Raw genomic sequence first — 24,190 nt, 5'->3', positions numbered from 1 at the left:
TATATGTATATATATATATATATATATATATATATATATATATATATATATATATATATATATATATATATATATATAGCTAGTTATGAAAATTGGTTGTAAAGTTTCTGTGGGTGATAATTTTTATGATGGTTATTATTATGTATTTATTTTATTAATTGTGATTAAGTTGACAAAAATTCTGGTCGGTTAGTAGGACTGGTTTGTGTGAATTGCTAATTGGGAGTGTTATAGGGCATAATTAAAAAGAAAAAATGTTTCCCGGGCCCTCTAAAATTGGGGAACTCTTGTCATTTTTCTGTAACACACCTATTGGTTATGAGATGTTACACTTTCATTCTAAATTAAGCCCATACCTATTAATTAGTTAAAGACAAAAAGGTTAGTTACTTTTTCCTTTAACTTTAGGAATTATGTTTCCTAACTAAAATAACCAATCCTTTATCTTGTTACAAGTCAACTAAACACACAAAATGGGCTTTTTGGGCTTCAAAATGATGATTGGATGGTTGGGCCTTGATAAATATCCTCATGAAGCTTTCTTTTGGGCTAATGAGACCAAGTTATTCACTTGGACCTTAGGTGTATGCAATGATACTATACCCAAAAGTGGATTTGGGCCAAAAGTGAAGAAGTTTGATGTCCTTGTGTAGGTGCATTTTTGGACATTCATTCTCCTTAGCTTCTTAGGTGGCAAGTAGGGTTGATGATAGCTTGGAAGCTGAAATTGGAGAAGTGGTTGAATATCCATTTGTAGCCATGGAATTCACTGATTACACAATGATTTGGTGGGATCAACTTGTGTTAAAGAGGCATAGAAACAAAGAGTCTTCTATTGACACTTGGGAAGAGATGAAGGCTATGATAAGGAGGTGGTTTGTTCCTAGTCATTACTATCATGATCTTCTTGAGTCTTATCTTGGAAAGCTCTTAGATAAACTCTTAAAAAGGTTTTATGTTGTTTTGTTAGTTTTCTCCTTGTTTTCTTTTTACTTAGGGACTTGCCCTATGAAAAAGATTTGAGATGGACCTTTATATGGTCTTTGCTTCATTGTGGTAGCTTGTTGATTCATGCTTCAAGTTGAGCTTCGATTCATTTCTTATTCTTTGTTAATATATACTTTTGTTTTTTAGCTAAGTAAGCATGTGTTACAAACAAAGCAGGGATGCCTGAATGTACCCTAAAACAAGTGCAACCAACCACAAAGGCCGGACAAAGACTACACGACCACAAAAATGATAAAGCCGTAGGCCTTGATGGTTATGGTGAGGTCTTCTTCAAAAAGGTTTAGGACATTGTTGGGGAGGATGTCATCAATGCTATCAAGCAGTTTTTCCAATCTAGCCACCTCCTTAAAAAGGTAAATTGAACTATCCTTGCTTTTTGTGCCTGAGGATTCTAACCCTTCTTATTGTAAGGATTTCAGGCTTATTGCTTGTTACAACACCGTATACAAGTGTATAACTAAAATTCTTGCAAATCAACTCAAAGAAATTATGCTCTATTGCATTTCCAAAGTGCAATTAGTTTTTCTTGGAGGTTAGAACGTTGGAGACAATATCTTGCTATGTCATGGTTTGATCCATAACTACCATAAGACCTCAAAGGCTAAGAATTATGCCATTATGGTGGATCTCATGAAGGCATTTGATACTTTGAGCTAGAATTTCATTATCTCAATGTAACACCCAGATTCAGGTATACCAGTAAACTCTACTTCCAAAATTACCTCTAGAGTTGATTTTATAAGTTGTTTAAAGAAAATGTGAAGGAATTCTTTAAAACTACTAAATGAGCAATAATTTTTAAAAGGAGTAAAATGGTCATTTTAGAAGGATTAAAGGGACAAAATGGAAATGTAAATTAAATGACACACTTGAAATTACATGATGGTGCTAAGGGTTTTTGGTAATTGTATAGGGATATAATAGTCATTTTTGGAGAAGGCCAAGGGTAAATTAGTCCAAAATGGTTATAAAGGCAATAAAAAATGTAAAAAACAAAATTACTCTTTATTTTCTTCTTCCTTGGCCGAGACGTCTCCATAAAACTTTACTAAAGTTTGCTTAAAACAAAAAATTCACTAAAAAACCTAGCTAAACTACCTAATTTCCAGAGCTTTTAGTTATTAAAATTGTAAATCTGTCCGTTTTGGTAAGTTCTAAGATAAAATGTTTAATTTTTAAGAGATATCAAATTTAGAGTTTTAATTGATGATTATGTTTTTGGTTGATTAAAGTTGCTAAGAAGAAGAAAAGAAGGAGAATAGGCTTAAATCCTCAATTATCAAAGAAAAGGTAAGAATTTCATACTTTACCTACTTGAAGTAATTTGAGTTAGGTGATTCAAATAACCTTTACTTGTGTACATATGTAGGGTATTAGAATTGAGGTGATTTATGTTTAAAAGAATAAGAAACTTCATTAGGACTTATAATGTAATTTTCAACCATAAGGGTATTTTAGACATTTCCTATCCTAGGGTTATCTTAGTTGATTTTGTGTGTTAAATATGTGAGAAATGATAAATTGATGGAATAATATGCACTAAGGGTTGGCATGTAATTTTTGGCCATAAGGGTAAAAGTGTCATTTTATGTGATGTAGGTTAATTTTGCTTAATAATATGCTTGATATGTGAAAGAGCCTTTATATTAAGCCCGTGTTGTATATATGTATATTAATATGGAGAAATTAATTTGATGCATGAGATATATGTAAATGCATGAGAAAATAATATGATGTTTGATAAGGATTGAACAAAATGAGGAAAAACAATGATATGCATATTTCATATTATAGTTATACATGTATACATGAGAAATCATAGTATATGCATGTTTTTAGAAAAATAAAGAAAGAAGAAAAACGTTTCCTAAGTTATGTATGTTTTCAAAAAATGAAAAAGAAATGTTTTTAGTGTTATAATAACTCATATGATACAGGAAAATAGAACAAATGCTTTAAAAAAAAAAATCCTTACACACGAGCTATATTGTGTGGATAACAAAAAAACATGTCACTATACTGTATGGATAGCAAAAAAAAAAAAAAAAAAATAGTGTAATGTGGGTACAATATGTGAGATTAAAATTGTGTGTAAGAGAATATTATGCCTTGAATAGCGACTGCGAGTACTGTCATATGTAGTCTAGATTGGTTAATGAAAATATTTGATAAACAAAAAGAATTAGCAAATGTTTTATAAAAGTCATTTGCATTAGAATCATACATGCAAGCTTATGTGACTGGTAAAGAGTTGAGAAAGATGTATGATTAGAAAAGAGTTAAGAAAAGAGAAGAAGAATCTGAAAATAGAAAAGTCATGACATTCATACATGCATAAATCATAAAGTGTGAATCACGCTTGCATAGTAAAGAAAAGAGTAAATATGTGAATAAAGAGAATTATGATATGTGGTTAATATGTTTTACGTGTAAATTATCTTGTATGTGACTAGCTCTGACACACTGTGTTTGGAAGAGATTGGTATTGGTATGAAATGTTTTAAGTATTTAGTATGATTTTCTTACTAAGTCATGGTTATTCACTCCGTAAAATTTAACATTTTACACGTAAAGAGTTGCAACAGAAGTTCCTACAGAACAGTGGTGAGACATGAGGCTAAGCAAGGATGACACCATATTTTTGTTGATTTATATGTTTTGGGTGTATATGTGAATACATGTACATATATACTTGATATACATTAGTGAATATATATTTATATTATGGTTCTTATATGTATATATATGGTTAATATATTGATGTGCATATACATCTATATGATGGTTAGTATATTCTCATAGAAATGTATAAATATATTTTTGATTATTGGGTATAGGTGAGTATATATATATATCGTTAGTTGTTGAAATTGGTTATAAGGTCCCTGTGGGTGAAAATTTTTTTCTAATGGTTACTATTATTTATTTATTCCGTTAATTATGATCAAGTTGATAAAAGTCCAATCGCTTGATAGGATTGGTTTGTGTAAATTGTTGATTTGGAGTGTTACAGTGTATAATAAAAATTCCCTGTTCCCTTATAAAATAAGGGAATTTTTGCCGTTTTTCTATAACACACCTATTGATTAGGAGGGGTTACACTCAATGTTAAAAGTGATGAATCTCCATATGAAATTCATAGAATGGATCAAAGAGTGCATTACCTCACCTTTATTTTCTGTTAGTTTTAATAGAAAGCTTGTGGGTTTCTTCAAAAGTTCAAAGGGGCTAAGAGATTCGATATCCTCTTACTTGTTTGTAATTGTTATGGAAGTCCTTTCATGCTTGCTTGGTAATCTTAAAAACAACCCAAATTTCACCCATCATTGGAGTTGTAAGTCCAATTACTCATCTTTGTTTTATGAATGATTCGATGTTGTTTTGTAAGGTGGACGTGAATTTGGTTAAGGCTTTCAAGGAACTCTTGACACATTTCATAAATGGTTTAGTCTCAAAGCAAACCATTCAAATAGTAGCATCTTCTTCTTTGGATCTATAGGTGAAGAGAGATTGGGAATCAAAAAGGTGTTAAACTATGAAAAAAAAATAGCTTCTTTTCAAATACCTTGGTATGTCAGTCAAAACCTCAAATGTTATGGCTTAAAATTGTAAGCCCCTTGTAGATAAGATACTAGGCCAAATCAAGTCTTGGAGGTGTAGGTTCCTTTCTTATGTAGGGAGGCTTCTTCTCATCAAATCCATTCTTTTCAATGTCGAAGTTTACTAGTCTTCTCTTTTTATGCTTTATTCAAAGATTCACAAGATGCTTGATTCAAATTTTTGAGCTTTTTTTGGGATGGTTTGGATCTGAATTCTATAAGAGCTAAGATGGTTGCTCATATGGATGAAGGGGGTCTTGGTATAATGAGAAGTGTTGATTAGAATAAAAAGACTTTGTTGAAGCATATATGGAACCTTTCCATGGGTAACAATAGTACCTTTGGGTAGAATGGGTCAATGATGTCTACCTTAAGAAGAGAAGCCTTTGGGACATCAATACGAGTTGTTCTCACTTATGGATATAGAGGAAAATCCTAAAGCTTACAAAGGTGGATAGAAACTTAATTAAGAAAGTCATTAGGAATGGTAGCACCACTTTCATTTGGCATGACAATTGGCACCCTCGAGGCCTTCTCCTTGAAAAAAATGGCAGTAGGGTCATCTATGATTCTAGATTGGATAATTATGCTAAAGTTGAAGAAAGATGGTATTGGTCATCGATAAACTTTATTGCCTTATTAGAAACCAAGGCTTCCATGCCCTCTTCCCTTATAGGGGTGAGGATTTTACTTATTGGACTCTTTACCGAGAAGGAGTTTTTAACTTCAAGATGGCTTAAGAAAAAGTTAGAATGAAAAGGTCAAAAATGGAATGGCATAACTTGTTATAGTTCAAAAAACATTTCCCAAGGCATGTTATTGTCACTTAGTTAGCCATTAGAGGAAGACTTATGACCGGAGAGAGACTTCAGAGATGCGGGTTAATTAATCAAGATGATTACAGCCTTTGCAACCAAGGAACAAAAGACTTTAATCATCTTTTCTTCTTTTACAACCTTAGTAAGGAGATTAAGAGCAATATTCTCCTTCTTTGCTCAGGAAGATAGACTTTCTTTCCTTAGAATGATTATGTCATGGTTTGCAACAGAAGATGGAAAGATAAAACTCTCAAAAACCTTTTTAGCAAGCTAAGTATTAGTGCTTATGTTTATGCTATTTAGAGAGAAAGAAACAATGTTTGCTTTAATAGGGTAGAGCTAGCAAAGTCACAATCCTTGTTAATATTAAGAAATGGTACACAAAAAGGGTCACTCTTTATAATAACATTGAAGATTCAGAGGAAAACTTAAAGCTTGCAAAGAGATGGAAGTTGTCGAGATACCTATTCAAGCATAAGGAACATAAGCCTAGTTGGGTGTTTTGTTTCAGTGGTTAACTCCTTGAGTATATCTTTCTTCATTTTCTCCTATGGAGGTTATTGGTTGCTTCTTTTGGATGTCTTATTATACCTTTCTTTGTTATTGTAATTGTTTTTCCCTTAACCCAGGGCTTGTTTGTGCCAAGGGATTTCCTTCCTTAACTCGTGGTTTTTGTCCCATGACAAAGCCCTTTTTGGTAGTAATACATCTTAATTACCAAAAAAAAAAAGGCTTACAATCCCTATGATTGAGCTTGGTATCTATCATCAGGGCTTCAAGGCACCTAAATAGAAATTGGTGCATATTCATCCAAACATGCAACAAGAAACCAAAAATAAAAAACTGTTTTCATTATTCATATGGTTTGAATAGTTTTTTTGTTCTTGCAGTTTAACCAACCAAATCAACTCTAAATCTAACCGAATTCATTTCATCATAATCACAACACAATAAACTTTCTTTCAAGCTATGGACGTACACAATTGGTGTAGAGTAAGGCAATCAAGTTACAAGTAGAATGCAATGGTAGAAATGGTAATTATGTTGCAACTCTCTTCCATAATTAAAATTAACACACATACACACTCTAATTTGGATTTCCAAGGAAACATAAAAGGTAACCAAAGCATAAAGGAAAGTTCCACCAACCTTAGGGTCTTCCACCAAGAATGATTGGATAAAGAAAATGAGAAAAAAAGCCAACAAAGCTTCTTCAAATTTTCATTAAAAAAAAAAACCCTTTTTACAAAGCATGACTACTTTATATAGGGAGTAAGTGGCGGCAAAATATATGTGTACATAGGTTTTTAATAAAATAATTCACTCTAGCCCTTAATTCACTCTAAACCACCCAAAATAAGTCATGCCATACTTTAAATAAATGCAATAAGACAAAATATCACTATTATTCCATAATAAGTGGGCTATTGTCTCCACCAAAGCTTTCCTTTCATCTAATTTCATCCAACTCTCCCAATTGGGCTTTGAGCACCTTTTTGGGCTTCCAAATAGAGTGATGGATGGTTGTAACTTCACTTGGGCTTCAAAGGAGGACTTCTTGGATCTTTAAACCTATTAGATCATGAGAGTTTTGGATTCAAGTAATAGCATTGCACCCATAAGCAGAGGTGGGCCAAGGTGAAAAAGGCAATGAATCTTTAGGCTTACATGGAGCTAATTCTTCATTCTCAATGGTGGCTTGAGCCAAATGGAGATTTGATAGAGACTTGGAAGCAAGAGTTGGAGAATTGGCCAAAAATACATCAGAAATGTACCTTTCTCCATGTTGAGAATCATGTTGAACCTTCTTTTTTCTTCACAAGATATGTCAAAAAAGAAGACATTGCTCTTAGTATTATTATATTAAAGCCCAAACCTAATACAAACCTTACAGATGAACTATAAGACTCTACATGCAAACAAGGAAGCTAGGAACCTAGAAAAGCTAAATCAAATTTCAAATTAAAGAAAACCTTAACCTAATACCTATAATTGACACAAACCAAAAGTATAAAAACAATGACCTAATATTTATAATTGACATGAACCAAAAGTATAAGTTAACGCCACACTTTAGAATAGAAAAATAGGAGAGTGATAAGTCATATTTGAACGTCACAAGAAAATATTCTTGATGAGTTCATGAGTTTTTAAAAGAACCAAGAGAAAAGATATCACAATTTTATTATGTGAAATGTGTATCCTTTGCCTCAAGGCTTACGCACTTATTTCTAATTATAGTCTAAATAAGATAATAATAAATCTAATATCTAGGATAACAACAATCCTAATATGTGGAATAATCTTAATTAAAATAATAATTCTAACATAATTATAACTCCTAAAGAAAATAAAACTAAGACTTTTAAAATAAATAAAACTCTTAAATAATTAGAAAACTAGAAATACTAGGAAGTTGAACTCTAATTGAATTCTCTTGCTTTCTTACATAAATTTTTACTTAATCAAGCGTCCTTTTCATATTTTGACAAGTAAAAACGTCACCAAGGATGTGTCAAATTATTTCCCATGTGTTTGATGCTTTCCACGTCATCCTTGACTACCACATCATGCTTCTTACCTTTAGCTTGTGTTTTTAATATTTTCAATGTTATCTAGCCTACCATATTCTTGTCATAGTCCTTCATTATTGGATCACATGTTCTTGGTCCTCCATGGATCACATCAGAACCAGCCATGGAATTTACTCACCGTGGCAACAATAAGGGAAATGGAATTCTTCTCAACAATGCAAAAAAGGATGAGATAATCCGCAAAGGAAACATGAGTAATCTTTGTTGATGAACTCTTCAAATTCTTTTGGATTGTAGAACGCAACAAAGTAGTTAAAGTCTTATTAAACACTTTCGTTTGCTCATCAGTTTATGGATAAGAAGTAGTAGAAAATAAGAGTTTAGTTCCCAACTTTCCCCACAAAGTTTAGAGTTTAGTTTCCAACAAAAATAGCTTAAGAACTTCATATCTTAATCTGATTTAGCAAAAAAAAAAAATTCATATCTTGATCTAAAACTATTGACTGTGGCATTCCATGAAGTTGCATAACCTTTTTGAAGAATAAGCAACAATGTTTATTGCATCATCGATTTTGTGACATGGTATGAAGTGAGCTATCTTCGAAAACCTATCAACCACAACAAACACAAAATCTCAAACCTTTTTGGTCCTACATAAGCCCAATACAAAACCCATAGAAATATCAATCCAAGGTTTACTAGGCATGGGCAAAAGCATATACAAACCATGGGGCAAAACTCTAGACATGAACTGCTTACATGTTATGCATTTCTCACAAATTAGCTTAACATCTCTCTTCATGTGTGGCCAAAAAAATGCTCATTTAAGACATCTAAATTTTTCCTAACTCCAAAGTGTCCATTAAACCATCCCCATGTGCCCTTCTAACTAGCAGCTCTCTTTAAAATCCTTGCGGGATACATAATCTATTTTCTCTAAATAAATTCCCTTCATACCTATAAAACTTCCAAAACGTAGTGTTCTCACAAGCACTAAACACATTAGTAAAATCAGGATCACTAACATATAGATCCTTAATATGCTTAAAACCTAATAATTTTACATTCAAAGTAGATATGAGTGCATACCTATGAGATAATGCATATGTTACAACATTTTTTTTGAGTAATTAAATAAATATATTAAAGAACCAAAAATTACAAGCAAAAGCTTTACTTACATGCCAAAACCACATGAAGGAAAGAAAGAAGATACAAGCTTCAACCCAAAGGACATGTCCCTAGATGAAGAAGCGAAGAATAACCAAAAGAGCAACAAAACATCAACTAAACAAAAATACTACTCTCTTATGTACCTCATTATGGGATCAACTAGATAAGGCTAAAGAAAGGGAACCCAAACCTAACAACTTCCCCCAAATAGACAAAACAACTGCCTTAATCATAGTTGGACAAAAGACTCTACTGACTTGAAGATAATCTTCAGTAGCTTCCAAATTCCAGCAATGTGCTCATTTTCTTGGGTGAGAGCAATTCTTGTTAGTTCTGCTACTTTATCTTTCACCACTATTTTGATTTTATTAACTAAGTACTCCTTATTAGTCTCTCCTCTGGAGAATACATGATCATTCCTTTCCTTCCAAAAAATGTAAACTGATGTTGCAAGACAAAGTGATGCAAACCTTGATGATTTGACACAAGACCTAACACTCAAGAAGATATTTCCCTAGGATTGAATCGATTTTGTCACGTAATTAAACCTTGACCCGAATCGATATGGAATCAAACAAATCTTGGCATCGTTCATGGTGAATGCCATAAGACAAATCTTGATAAGTTCAAAGATTGTAAACTCAACAGTAAGCAATCTATTGTGAAAGTCGGCTAAAAGATCTATTCATCATGAAAATTTTAGTTTTTATAGTACAATGTCAACTTAATCTTAAACTACCCATAATGTAATGGACTTCCAAACTTCCCAAGCCCATTACCTAATTAACTACCCAAAATACTAATTAAATTAAAAGAAAATATATCAATTAGGCTCAACAAAGTCTAGTCTAGTCACAAACAAGATTAAAGTCATAAAAACTGAAAATCTTAAATTTGGTAAAATAAAAATTGCATAATACACATTGAATGGTTTTTATTTGGCCTCCCAAATCGGGTGCAACCAGCAAGTTGGTTGTTTTATAGAGCTTGAAACAATCTTCGTGTTGATATATTATAAGCCCCGCAACTCCTTCAAAATCAAAAGTTATGACCATTCAAAGTTTGTCTGTGTAAAGGCTTAGGCTTGAATCAAGTTAACCTCTCTGTTGGCTCCTTCAAGCATCCACTCATCCTTGAGTGAGCTGGTTTTAATCTCTAAGCCCTCCACAAGCCCAACTAAGGCATGTTGCATCTTTTTAACTCTACTCCTCATAATTGGCCCAACCGGAATATGTAGCAGATCTCTTTGATGGCTCAATGCTCCTACGATGCCTTCATCATTCCCTCCCTCTTGAAAAGGATTTGTCCTCAAATTTGCATCATCAAAAGGAGATAGGTCAAAAATATTAAAAGTAGCACTTATATTATACTTACCTGGAAGATCCAATCTATAGGCATTATCGTTGATCCACTCGAGTACTTGAAATGGACTATCACCCTTCAGATGCAACTTAGATTTGCATTGAGATGGAAACCGTTCCTTCTGCATGTGCACCCAAATCTAATCACCAAGTTGGAAGACCACCTTGTGCCTTCCTTTGTTAGCTTGTTTGGCATATTGTTCAGTTCTCCTTTCAATATTTTGCCTAACTTTCTCATGAAACTGTCGAACTAACTCTGCCTTCCTTTTACTGTAACACCCAGATTCAGGTATGTCAGTAAACTCCACTTCCAAAATTCCCCCTAGAGTTGATTTTATAACTTATTGTTTAAAGAAATTGTAAAAGAATTATAGAAAATTACTAAATGAACAATAATTTTCAAAGGGAGTAAAATGGTCATTTTAAAAGGATTTAAGAGACAAAGTGGGAATGAAAATTGAATTGCACACTTGAAATTATATGGTGATGCTAAGGGTTTTTGGTAATTAGCTAAGGATAAAATAGTCATTTTTGGAAAAGGTCAAGGGCAAATTGGTCCAAAAGGCTTATAAAACCCATTAACTATTGATTTTCTTCTTCCTTAGCCTAGAGTCTCCATAGTTTTAGCTAAAAATTTTCCTTCAAGCAAAATTCATCAAAAAACCTAGCTAAACCACCTAATTTCTAGAGCCTCCAATTATAAAAAGTGTAGATCTATCAATTCTAGTAAGTTCTAAGGTAAAAAGTTTAATTTTTAAGAGATGTCAAGTTTAGGGTTTTGATGGATGATTATATTTTTGGTTAATTAAGGTTGCTAGGAAGAAGAAAAGAATGAGGGTAAGCTTAAATCACCTAATTAGCAAAGAAAATGTAAAAATTTTATACTTTACATACTTAAAATAATTTGAGTTAGGTTATTTAAATAACCTTTACTTATATAAGTGTGTAATGTATTAGAATTAAGGTGATTTATGCTTAAAAGGATAAAGGAATTCATTATGATTCATGATGTAATTTTTGGCCATAAGGGTATTTTAGACATTTCATATTCCTAGGGTTAGGTTAATGGATTTTGTGTGTTAAATATATGAGGAATGATGAATTGATGAAAGAATTTGCACTAAAAGTAAGCATGTAATTTTTATGTGATATAGGTTAATTTTGCTTAATTATGTGCATGATATGTGTAATAACCCTTATATTAAGCCTACATTGTATAGTTGAAATTAATTTAATGCATAAGATATATATAAATGCATGAGAAAATAATATGATGTTTGATAAGGAATGAAAAGAATAAGGAAAAACAATGAATGGGCATATTTCATATTATGGTTATATATGCATACATGAGGAATCATAGCATATATGATTTTAGAAAAAAATAAAGAAAGAGGAAAAATATTTTCTAAGTTATGCATATTTTCGAAAAATGGAAAACAAGTGCTTTTGGTTTTATAATGACTCATATGATACAGGAAAGTAGAAAACATGCTTAAAATTTCTTACACGTGAGTTGTACTATGTGGACAGCAAAGAAAGATATTGGTTGTACTGTATGGACAGCAAAAAAAAAAAATCAGTTGTACTATATGGACAACAAAGAAAAAAATGTGAAATATGCGTGTAAGAGAGAATTGTACCTTGTATGGTGACTGTAAGTACTGTCATATGTAGTCTAAACCGGTCAATGAAAATATTTGAAAAAAAAAAGAAGAGAGAAAGAATTAGTAAATATTTTATGAAAGTCATTTGCATTAGAATCATGTATGCAAGCCTATGTGGCTAATAAATAGTTGAGAAAGATGTACGATCAGAAAATAAAAAAAAAAGTCATGACACTCATACATGCATAAATCATAACGAGTGAATCATATTTGTATAGTAAGGAAATGAATAAATGGGTAAAAAAAGAGAATTTTGATATGTGTTTAATGCGTATCCGTGTCAATTATTTGACATATGAATAGCCTAGACATGCTGAGTATGGAAGAGATTAATACTTGATGCGAACCTTGATGATTTGACACAAGACCCAACACTCAAGAAGATATTTTTCCCAGGATTGAATCGGTTTCATCACGTAATTAAACCTTAATCCGAATCGATATGGAATCGAACGAACCTTGGTATTGAGAATGGTGAACGCCACAAGACAAGCTTGATAAGTTCAAAGATTGTAAACTCAATAGTAAGCAATCTATTTGTGAAAAATCAGCCAAAAAAAAGTTTTATTCATCGTGAAATGTTTTGTTTTTATAGTATAATGCCAACTTAACCCTAAACTACCCATGACCCAATGGACTTCCAAACTTCCCAAGCCTATTACCTAAGTAACTACCCAAAGCACTAATTAAATTAAAAGAAAAGATGTCACTTGGGCTCAATAAAGTCTAGCCCAATCACAAACAAGCTCAAAATCATAAAACTGAAAATCCTAAATTTGGGTAAACAAAAAACTATGAAATACGGGCTGAAATGACGTTATTTGGGCCTCCAAGTTGGGTGCAACTAGCAAAGCTAGTTGTGATTATAGACCTCGAAACGAGCTTTGAGTTGATATATTACAGGCCCCGTAACTCCTCCTGGATCAAAAGTTATGACCGTTCAAAGTTTGCTCGCACATAAGCTTGGGCCTGAATCAAGTTGATCTCTCTATTGGCTCCTTCAAGCATCCAATCATCCTTGAGTGAGCTGATCTTAGTCTCCAAGTCCTCCACGAGTCCAAATAAGGCTTGTTACATCTTCTTAGCTTTGCTCCTTGTAATTGGCCCAATCGGAATATGTAACAGATCTCCTTGATGGCTCGATGCTTCTACGATGCCTCTATCATCCCCTCCCTCTTGAAAAGGATTTGTCCTCAAATCTGCATCATCAAAAGGAGATAAGTCAGAAACATTAAAAGTAGCACTTATATTATACTCACCTGGAAGATCTAATCTATAAGCATTATCATTGATCCGCTCGAGTACTTTAAATGGACCATCGCCTCTCAGATGCAATTTACATCTGCGTTGGGATGGAAACCGTTCCTTCCGCATATGCACCCAAACCCAATCACCAGGTTGGAAGACCACCTTGTGCCTTCCTTTGTTAGCTTGTTTGACATATTGCTCAGTCCTCTTCTCAATATTTTGTCTAACTTTCTCATGAAGTTGTCGAACTAACTTTGCCTTCCTTTTGCCGTCTAAACTGGTACGTTCCTCAATAGGTAAAGGTAACAAGTCCAAAGGTGTAAATGGATTAAAGCCATAAACAACTTCAAAAGGTGAATGACCAGTAGATGTATGCACCACCCTATTATATACAAATTCTACATATGGCAAGTTATCCTCCCAAGTTCTCAAATTCTTTTCTAATACAGCACGTAATAACTGAGATAAAGTTCTATTAACTACCTCTGTTTGTCCATCCGTCTGTGGGTGACAAGTTGTAGAAAATAGTAGTTTAGTACCTAACTTACCCCATAATACCTTTCAAAAATAACTTATGAACTTCACATCACGATTAGATACAATACTTCTTGGAACTCCATGCAAACGCACAAACAAATCAGCAATGTAAGTTGCATCATCAGTTTTACGACATGGAATAAAGTGTGCCATTTTTGAAAACCTATCAACTACGACAAAAACCGAATCACTACCCTTCCTAGACCTAGGGAATCCTAAAACAAAGTCCATAGAACTATCCTCCCAAGGTACAATAGGAATAGGTAAAGGTGTATATAAATCATGGCGTAAGACTCTAGACTGGGCCTATTTACACTTAATACAACGAGTACAAACACGCTCTATATCTCGTTTCATATGTGGCAAAAAAAAATGCTCTTGTAGTACGTCTAAAGTCTTAGCTATACCGAAATGACCCATTAATCCACCCCCATGTGCTTCCCTCACAAACAATTCACGTAAGGAACTCATAGGCACACATAATCTGTTTTCACGAAATAAATAACCATCATGCCTATAAAATTTACCAAATGCAGTCTTCTCACAAGCTTCATAAATACTGGAAAAGTCAGAATCATTCACATACAAATCCTTCATATACTCCAAACCAAGTAATTTAGTATCTAAAGTTGAGATTAGAGTATACCTGCGAGATAACGCATCTGCCATAACATTTTCCTTACCTTGTTTGTAATGAATGACATAAGGAAAAGATTCGATGTATTCAACCCACCTTGCATGTCTCTTGTTCAACTTACCTTGTCCCTTTAAATGTTTTAAAGACTCATGATCTGTCCTGATGACGAACTCACGTGGCCAAAGGTAATGCTGCCACGTCTCCAACGCTTTCACCAAAGCGTACAACTCCTTGTCATAAGTAGGACACTTCAAAGCAGGTCCGTTGAGCTTCTCACTGAAATACGCTATAGGTCTATTTTCCTGCATCAAAACAGCTCCAATACCAATACCTGAAGCATCACACTCAAGCTCAAATGGTTTAGAAAAATCAGGTAGTGCAAGTAAAGGTGCAGAACTTAACTTATCTTAATTAATCCAAATGCACGCTCTTGATCCTCACCCCACCTAAATCTTACATTCTTTTTAATAACTTCAGTTAGTGGTGCCGCTAGTGTACTAAAGTCTCTTACAAATCTCCTATAAAAACTAGCTAAACTATGAAAACTCCTAACCTCAGTCACAGAAGTAGGTGTTGGCCACTCTCGGATAGCCTTGACCTTCTCCTCATCTACCTTAATTCCGTTAGATGAAACCACAAATCCTAGGAACACAACTTGGTTAGTGCAAAAAGAACATTTCTTAAGATTACCAAATAACCTCTCTTTCCTAAGCACAAGTAAAACATCATGCACATGTCCTATATGCTCATCTAGACTACAACTATAAATGAGAATATCATCAAAATAAACAACTACAAATTTGCCAATAAATGCACGCAAGACATGGTTCATTAATCTCATAAACGTACTAGGTGCATTAGTAAGCCCAAATGACATTACCAACCATTCATATAGTCCATGCTTGGTTTTAAAAGCAGTTTTCCATTCATCCCTCTCTTTCATCCTAATCTGATGATACCCACTTTTTAAATCAATTTTGGAAAAGATACAAGATCCATGCAACTCATCAAGCATATCATCTAACCTAAGTATAGGATAGTGATACTTTATAGTGATTTTGTTAATGGCTCGACAATCAATGCACATTCTCTATGTCCCATCCTTCTTAGGTATTAGAATCACTGGTACGGCACACGGACTCATGCTCTCTTTCACATATCCCTTCTTCATCAACTCCTCCACTTGCCTTCGAAGCTCCTTTATCTCCTCGGGATTACTTCTATAGGCTGGTCGGTTGGGTATCGCTGCTCCAAGTATGAAGTCGATCTGGTGCTCGATCCCACGAATTGGAGGTAGTCCATCAGGAATCTCCTCAGGGAATACGTCTTCAAACTCTTGTAAAAGAGAAACAAACACACTAGGAAGAGAATTGTCAACATTAGTGAAAAATATAAAACTTTCCTTGTAAACTAACAATAATGGATACTGTTTAGTCACAAGGGCAGTCCGCACATCACTCATCTTCCCATAAAAACTCCCTTTTTTTTGCTCTTTATTTTCTCTCTTGTTTTTTCTCTCATGGCTAAATTGCTCACCCTTTTTTCCTTTCCCCTCTTTTCGGCCTTATTTTTTCTTCGCTCATCTTCATTCACATTTTCTCTCTTTTTGTTTTCACTCTCATTTTCTTTTCTCTCTTCTTTCATCTTTCTTCTCCTCACTTGATCCTCAAAAACTTACTTTGATGACAATGGTACAAGTGTGATGAGTTTATGGCTCATCATGGAAGAGTATCTATTCTTAAATCTGTCATGTGTTACCTTTCTATCATATTGTCATGGTCTCCCTAACAAGATGTGTCCAGCATGCATGGGTACTACATCACACAACACCTTATCTTGATACTTACCCACAGACAAAGCCACCACTACTTGTTTGTTCACCCTAATTTCTCCACAGTCATTCAACCATTGAAGCTTATAAGGTCTAGGGTGTTTGATTGTGGTTAAACTATGTTTTTCTACAAGTTCAGTACTGGCTACGTTCGTGCAACTACCCCCATCTATAATTAAAGTACACACCTTACCCTTCGCATGACATTTAGTATGAAAATATTCTCTCTTTGCTTGTCATTTTCTTCCTTATAGTGTAAACTCAAAGCTCTCCCAGACACTAATGCCTCACCCTCTACTGCATACTCCAACTCTACATCACTAGCATCCTCTATTGGTGGCATAGACTCATCACTAGACTCTTCCTCTGTCTCATATTCACCATCCTCTCTCAACACCATAGTTCTTTTGTTAGGATATTGGGAAGCTATGTGACCCCTACCCAAACACTTAAAACATTTTATCTCACTATTCTTCTTTGATGGTTTGGGTTTAATACTAGACTTTTCTCGACTAGACTCCTCTCCCTTAGGTTTAGAGTACTCAATTTTTGGCTTAAAAGGTGGCCTATCATCTCTCTTTGACACATTCGGTTTTCCAAGACTAGAATAGGAAACTACATCCTTTTTACCCTTACGCTGTAATTGTCTTTCTACCTTCATCACCATATGTACCAAATCCTCTAGCTCTACATAGTGTTGGAGCTCTACAACATTTGCTATTTCCCTATTCAACCCATTTAAAAACCTAGCCATAGTGGTTTCCTTATCTTCCTCTATATTAGCCCTAATCATGGCTATCTCCATCTCCTTGTGATAGTCCTCCACACTTTTGGTCCCTTGCCTAAGCCCCTGTAACTTCTGAAGTAAATCCCTATGGTAGTGACTAGGAACAAAACGCTGCCTCATTACACTCTTCATATCATCCCAAGTATTTATGGGTCTACCCAAGCTCCTACGTTTACTTTTCAACAACTAGTCCCATCAAATGCTAGCATAATCAGTGAATTCTACAGCAGCCAACTTCACCTTTTTCTCCTCGGAATACCTATGTATATCAAAAACCTGATTTACTTTTTGCTCCTAATCTAAGTAGGCTTCTGGATCGTTTCTACCCTAAAAAGGTGGAATTTTCATCCTAATGCTATTGAGGTTACTATCACTCTACCTACCCTCTCTATACATACTATTTCTATGACTTCGATGTCCTCCTTTACTCCTTATATTATTCAACCTATCACTTATTCCATCATCCTCACTGTCGGTAACTATCCTATCCTCATCCCTCACTACTGGTGCTTTTCTCCTACCTTTAGTTGTACTACTTTCCCCTCTGTCACTCTGTTGCTACTCTAATTTGTCTAATCTATCGTTAACACTCCCTATTACATTAAAAAGTCGCTCAAACTTTTTTTTTTTTGGTAAGTAATAATAAATTTATACCAAAGAAAGGATATACAAGAGCTTATCTAGGACAAAGCCCCTAGATTAAGCTTTACACAAGCATACCTAGGACAAGCTCCTAGGTTATGCCGAAACAAACAAGAAAGCTCTAAAAAACAAACAATGGATCAAAGAGATCCAAGTATACATCTCAAAACAATCACTTTACGGGAAACACCATACTAAGCCTCCTCAAATATTGAATGAGGGATACCCCAATTATTTGCAATTGACACATTCTCACTAGATTTATTCACTTTCTTCAAACAACTTATCCTTACTTTAACACAATCTTTTATAAGAATTGTGACTTTCTCCTTTGGAACTCCACCTCTTCCAAAACAAATATCATTCCTAGCCTTCCAAATATGGTAGACGGTTGCACCAAAACACACCTTACTCAAAATATTCTTGAAGTTGTCCTCCTTCCATTTGCTAGCCAATTCCTCAATCAAATTGGTCCACGGCATGAGATTAAGGTGTTGATTACATAGGTTAAGCACTTCATTCCAGATTTGGGAACTAAAAGCACACCTAAAGAAGAGATGATCCATGCATTCCGGCTCCTCATTGCACAAAGGGCAAGAATTGTGGGAGATAATACCAAATCTTGTTGGATTGCTTGCAATGTAAAAGCCTCGGTTTTACCCAAATCTTCTACCATGTTATAATTTTTGAAAACAAAATGTGTTTGTGAACAATAATCCTCACACGCTCCCTCACGTGTTTACACTCGCGCTCGTGTTTTCACTCTAATGTTCTCACCAACTCTCTAATCAAGATGGTACTTGTGACAAACGACCACCAGTCAATCTAGGTTATGTTATGATTACTGACAACTAAAATAAAGAGACTAAGATTCAAGAAGAAAGAAAATTTTCAGAATCGGAAAAAAATAAACACAATTTCAAGAATGAATAGTCAAGGGAAAGAGATTCAAAAGAGATGACAAGAATAAAGGAAATCAAATTCAAAGGAGGTAAGTGTGCTAACTTTCTCCTTGATCTCTCCCTTTTTTTTTTTTAACGTTTTTTTTTTTGCTTTTTTTTCTATTTTTTTTAAACTACTTGGCCAAAAATAGGAAAGAAAATAACTTCTTTAGATCACACAAAATCCCCTCCTAAAAAAAAATTCAAAGCAATTAAGGGAATAACCAAGGTCTAATCCCCTAATTTAGGACTACCAAAATTTTCAAGGAAAAATTAAATTTTTAGGAACAAATCAAGAACTCAATCTCCCAACTTAGATAATTACAATGCTTATCCTAAAGATTAAAGGAAACAAGGCAATCCTAATCCAAGATTATTCTCCCCAATTTCAGAATCCCACTTTTTCCCACTGTTTTTTTTTTGCTACTGTTTTTTTTTTTGACAATCAAGGCAATTTAAACCAAGGCAATCAAACAATAATTTCCACCAAGAACTACCCTTGCACTTTCGGCAACAACAAAATCTTTCCCAAGAGGTCAAGAATCCCACACAAAGCCAATCCCTAATTCACTCCCCAAAGGATATATATTTTCGGCCTCAACAATATATTTATTTCGTTTTTTTTTTCCTTTTTTTTTCGTTTATTTTTCTTTTTTGGATCAATCAAGAAGACAATTAGACACCCACACAACCTAGAATTTGACTATTCCAAGGTTAATCCAAATTCAAGAATTTGATGGAAACAAGGACACTAAAAACACAATCAAGAATTTAAGAATTTGATGGAAACAAGGACACCAAAACACAATAAAAAAACGAAAACAAAATTACCAAGAGAACGAAATCACAACTAATGAAGAAGAGAATTCCTACTCGAAAACACAAGAAAGATAGATACGAAACCTGATTCGACTCGGCTTTGATACCAACTGATGCGAACCTTGACGATTTGACACAAGACCCAACACTTAAGAAGATATTTTTCCCAGGATTGAATCGGTTTCGTCACGTAATTAAACCTTGACCCGAATCGATATGGAATCGAACGAACCTTAGTATTGAGAATAGTGAACGCCACAAGACAAGCTTGATAAGTTCAAAGATTGTAAACTCAATAGTAAGCAATCTATTTGTGAAAAATCAGCCAAAAAAAAGTTTTATTCATTATGAAATATTTTGTTTTTATAGTATAATGCCAACTTAACCCTAAACTACCCATGACCCAATGGACTTCCAAACTTCCCAAGCCCATTACCTAAGTAACTACCCAAAGCACTAATTAAATTAAAAGAAAAGATGTCACTTGGGCTCAATAAAGTCTAGCCCAATCACAAACAAGCTCAAAATCATAAAACTGAAAATCCTAAATTTGGGTAAACAAAAAACTATGAAATACGCACTGAAATGACGTTATTTGGGCCTCCAAGTTGGGTGTAACTAGCAAAGCTAGTTGTGGTTATAGACCTTGAAACGAGCTTCGCGTTGATATATTACAGGCCCTATAACTCCTCCTGGATCAAAAGTTATGACCGTTCAAAGTTTGCTTGCACATAAGCTTGGGCATGAATCAAGTTGATCTTAGTCTCCAAGTCCTCCGTGAGTCCAACTAAGGCTTGTTGCATCTTCTTAGCTCTGCTCCTCGTAATTGGCCCAATCGGAATATGTAGCGGATCTCCTTGATGGCTCGTGATGTATTTTCGGCTACCTCTCCAACCCTAGCTTCCAAGTCTCTATCAAATCTCCATTTGGCTCAAGCCACCATTGAGAATGAAGAATTAGCTCCATGCAAGCCCAAAGATTCATTGCTTTTTCCACATTGGCCCAACTTTACTTTTGGGTGCAATCTCATTACTTGCATTCAAGGCCTTAATGAAATGGAAACTTAAATGAGTCCAAGAAGCCAACTACAAGCCCACTTGAAGCCCAAGTAGATGAGGCAGCCCTCCATCACTTAAATGGAGCCCAAGATGCCATGAAGCCCATTTAGTTGAATTGCAACTAAATGGGAAGCAAGTAACTTTAGTTGGTGGACATAGTTCCACCTTTTAGGGAAAAGTTGTTCCCTTTTGTTGTTTTCTTCAATTAATATGGTATGACCTTAGTATTGAATGAATGGTTAAGCTTAAATGAAGGGAAAAGCTTTCATGTCAAATTAATGCCCAATTTTTGCTGCCACTTGCTCTTGTATATGAAAGTGAATTTTCACTTGTAAAGGCTAGACTTCTTTGATAATGAAATATTCAAGTAAAGCTTTGTAGCTTTTCTTTAGTTGCTTTTTCCTTTATCCAATTCATCTTGGAGGAAGAATTGGTGGTGGAAGACCCCAAGGTTGGTGGAAATTTCCTTTATGCCTTGGTTAACTTTCTTGTTACCCTTGAAATCCAAAATGTGAATGTGTGTTGTATGCCCGGATACTGTTCATAGTGTGTAATTTTGCCATTTTCAGATTTTGCCATCAAACTTTTAAACAAGTTTTGAATGTCTTGTTGATTGAGTTGTGATTACTATAATATACCATTAGAAAGCTCTTTGAATACCCTTTCCAATGATCTATCCTTTGTATGTTTTGGAGGTCATTTGATTGGTTAAATTGGAAGACAAAGTGCTGCTGTGCCATATGAACATTAATTTCCAGATTTGAGTTTGTGAATTGTTGCATTGCCTTGATGGATATGCACCAGCTCGATGCTTCTACGATGCCTCTATCAGTACTGGTATGAAATACTTTGAGTATTGAGTATGATCTTCTTACTGAGCCATGGTCGCTCACTCCGTTTAATTTAATATTTTACAGGTAAAGAGTTGCAGCAAAGGTTCTTGGGGAGCACTAGTGAGACATGAGACTAAGAGAGAAATGCACCATAATTTTGTTGATTTATATGTTTTGATGTATATGTGAATATATGCATATATGTATATATACTTGATGTAGATAATGGTGGATATGTATATATTTTGTTTCCTATATGTATATATGTGATTGTGTATAGCTATATCTATATATGTATATATTTATGGCTAGTTATGAAAATTGGTTGTAAAGTTTCTCTGGGTGATAATTTTTATGATGGTTATTATTCGGTACTTATTTTATTAATTGTGATTAAGTTAATGAAAATCTAGTCGGTTGGTAAAACTGATTTATGTGAATTGCTAATTGGGAGTGTTACAGGGCATAATAAAAAGGAAAAAAAAATTCCCCGGGCCCTTTAAAATAGGGGAACTCTTGCCGTTTTTCTGTAACACACCTATTGGTTTGAAGAGGTTACATTTTTGGTATCAGAGCGCGATTTTGGGCGCTTGAAGAAGATATAATAGAATATGTGGTAATATAATATAATATAATACAATATATCTATAGTTTTGCATTCTAGTATTGCACAGGTGCCCCTCATGTCTTATAGATCAGTTCCTGAGAATCAAATATAGTAAGTTGTTTTCTTTGCCTATATTCAAATAATAGAATAATAAAATCCTTATGTAGTTACACTTATGTAGTTTTTAGATGAGGAGTACCACACGACGAGGACGGGGTCATGGAAGGGGTATTTAGAGAGAGACGGGAGAACCGTCCAACCTTACCCCGTCAGGTGGTTCAAGATTTGGGCTAGCAGAAATCAGAGATATAGTCCATCAGGTGTTGACCGAGAGTCAAGATAGACCCACACCTAAAAATATGGCCAGAGATGCCATCCGAGATTAGATTAGAAGTGAGATTCGTGAGGAGGCCATAGAAGAAATCAAAAATGAAATGAGGAATGAAGGGAGAGGAGAAATTGGAGCTCAAAGGTGACTTGAGCCCATTTATTCTTTATCTAGTCAGCATACCCCTCCTAAATTTAAAGGTACTAAAGATCCTTTGGTGGCTGATGAATGGATCAAGCAAGTAGAAAGTACCATGGATTTGTTTCCTATGACTGATAGAGAAAAAGTTCAGTATGCTAGTTTCTTGATAAGGGGAGAGGCCCGCGTATGGTGGGACCTAGTTAAAGAAACCAGAAATATGGATCTGATGACCTGGCAGGACTTCAGAAAGGCATTTGAGGCCCAATACAGGACAACTGATGTGGTAGCAGTTAAAGTTCAGGAGTTTATTTCTTTGCAGCAGGGGGAGGGTTCAGTAAAGGATTACTCTACCCGTTTTGATGTCCTATCTAGTTTTGCTCCAGGTATGGTGAGTACACCTAGTCTCCGACTGGACAGATTTCTTCAGGGCCTTAGACCGGAGATAGCCTTACATGTGTTAACTGGACCACAACCTCCTCAAACTTATGAAGAGGCATTAGAGAGAGCATTGAGGTTGGAGGTATATGTTAATAAGCTACTCAGAAATGCACCCTCTATGGCAACACCTTCATTAGTGATAGTACCCCAGACAGTGATGCTAAGTCGGTCAGCTTTACCTGCTTCATTGACTGTTTCAGCACTGCTACAGCATCAGGGGGTAGTTCAATTGGCTCCAGTTTCATAAACAATAGGGGAAAAAGAAAATGCCAATCAAAAGCACGTAGAAAAGGTGGGAAGAGTGACAAGAAGCCTAGAAAAGAAAATATTCCCCAGTGTCATATTTGTGGGAGACGTCATAGTGGGGAATGTTAGTACCAACAAAAACAGGTGATTTGTTATAGATGCCAACAGCCAGGGCATATAGCAAAGGATTGCCAGAGTACCAAGGTGCTAGTCCCGATACAACCACAACAAATCTTGATTCTGCCAGTGTAACCGGGAGAAGTATTAATGCACGGGTCTATACAGCTACCCATAGTCAGGTAGAGGCTAGCCCATCTATTGTTACTGGTCAGCTCTTATTCCACTATGTTTCTTTATATGCATTGATTGATTCAGGAGCTACACACTCTTTTATTGCACTAGGGGTTATTGAAAGGGTAGGTTTAGTGTCTGTTAGATCTACCCATTCCATTAGAGTTGAGATGCCAGATGGTGGGAGTGTGATTACTGATAAGATGTTAAGAGACCAGAGGGTAGTGATACATGGGAGAGGGTTAAAAGTGGACTTGATTGTCTTTGATATGCTCGATTTTGATGTTATCTTGGGCATGGATTTCTTAGAAAGATATGGAGTCGAGATTGACTGTAGAAAGAAAAAGGCTCGATTCCAACTCGATAATAGGGAGTACTTTAGTTTCGGAGAGGGCCATCAACCTAGTATGATGAGTAGTAGTGTAAAGGCGCAAAAATGATTGAAAAATGGGTGTATGGGATATTTAGCTCATGTGGTACATGAATGTGATATTCAAAGATTGGGTGTTCAGGATGTCCCAATAGTACGAGATTTCCTTGATATTTTTCTTGATGAGCTACCAGGTTTACCTCTAGAGAGAGAGTTGGAGTTCAATATAGAGTTAGAACCTAGCTCAACGCCAATTTCAAAGGCCCCCTACTGGAT

This window comes from Mangifera indica, chromosome 17, assembly GCF_011075055.1.
Source record: "Mangifera indica cultivar Alphonso chromosome 17, CATAS_Mindica_2.1, whole genome shotgun sequence".
Taxonomy (NCBI): domain Eukaryota; kingdom Viridiplantae; phylum Streptophyta; class Magnoliopsida; order Sapindales; family Anacardiaceae; genus Mangifera; species Mangifera indica.
The sequence above is the reverse complement of the archived record's forward strand: the minus strand, read 5'-3'. Positions refer to the sequence as shown.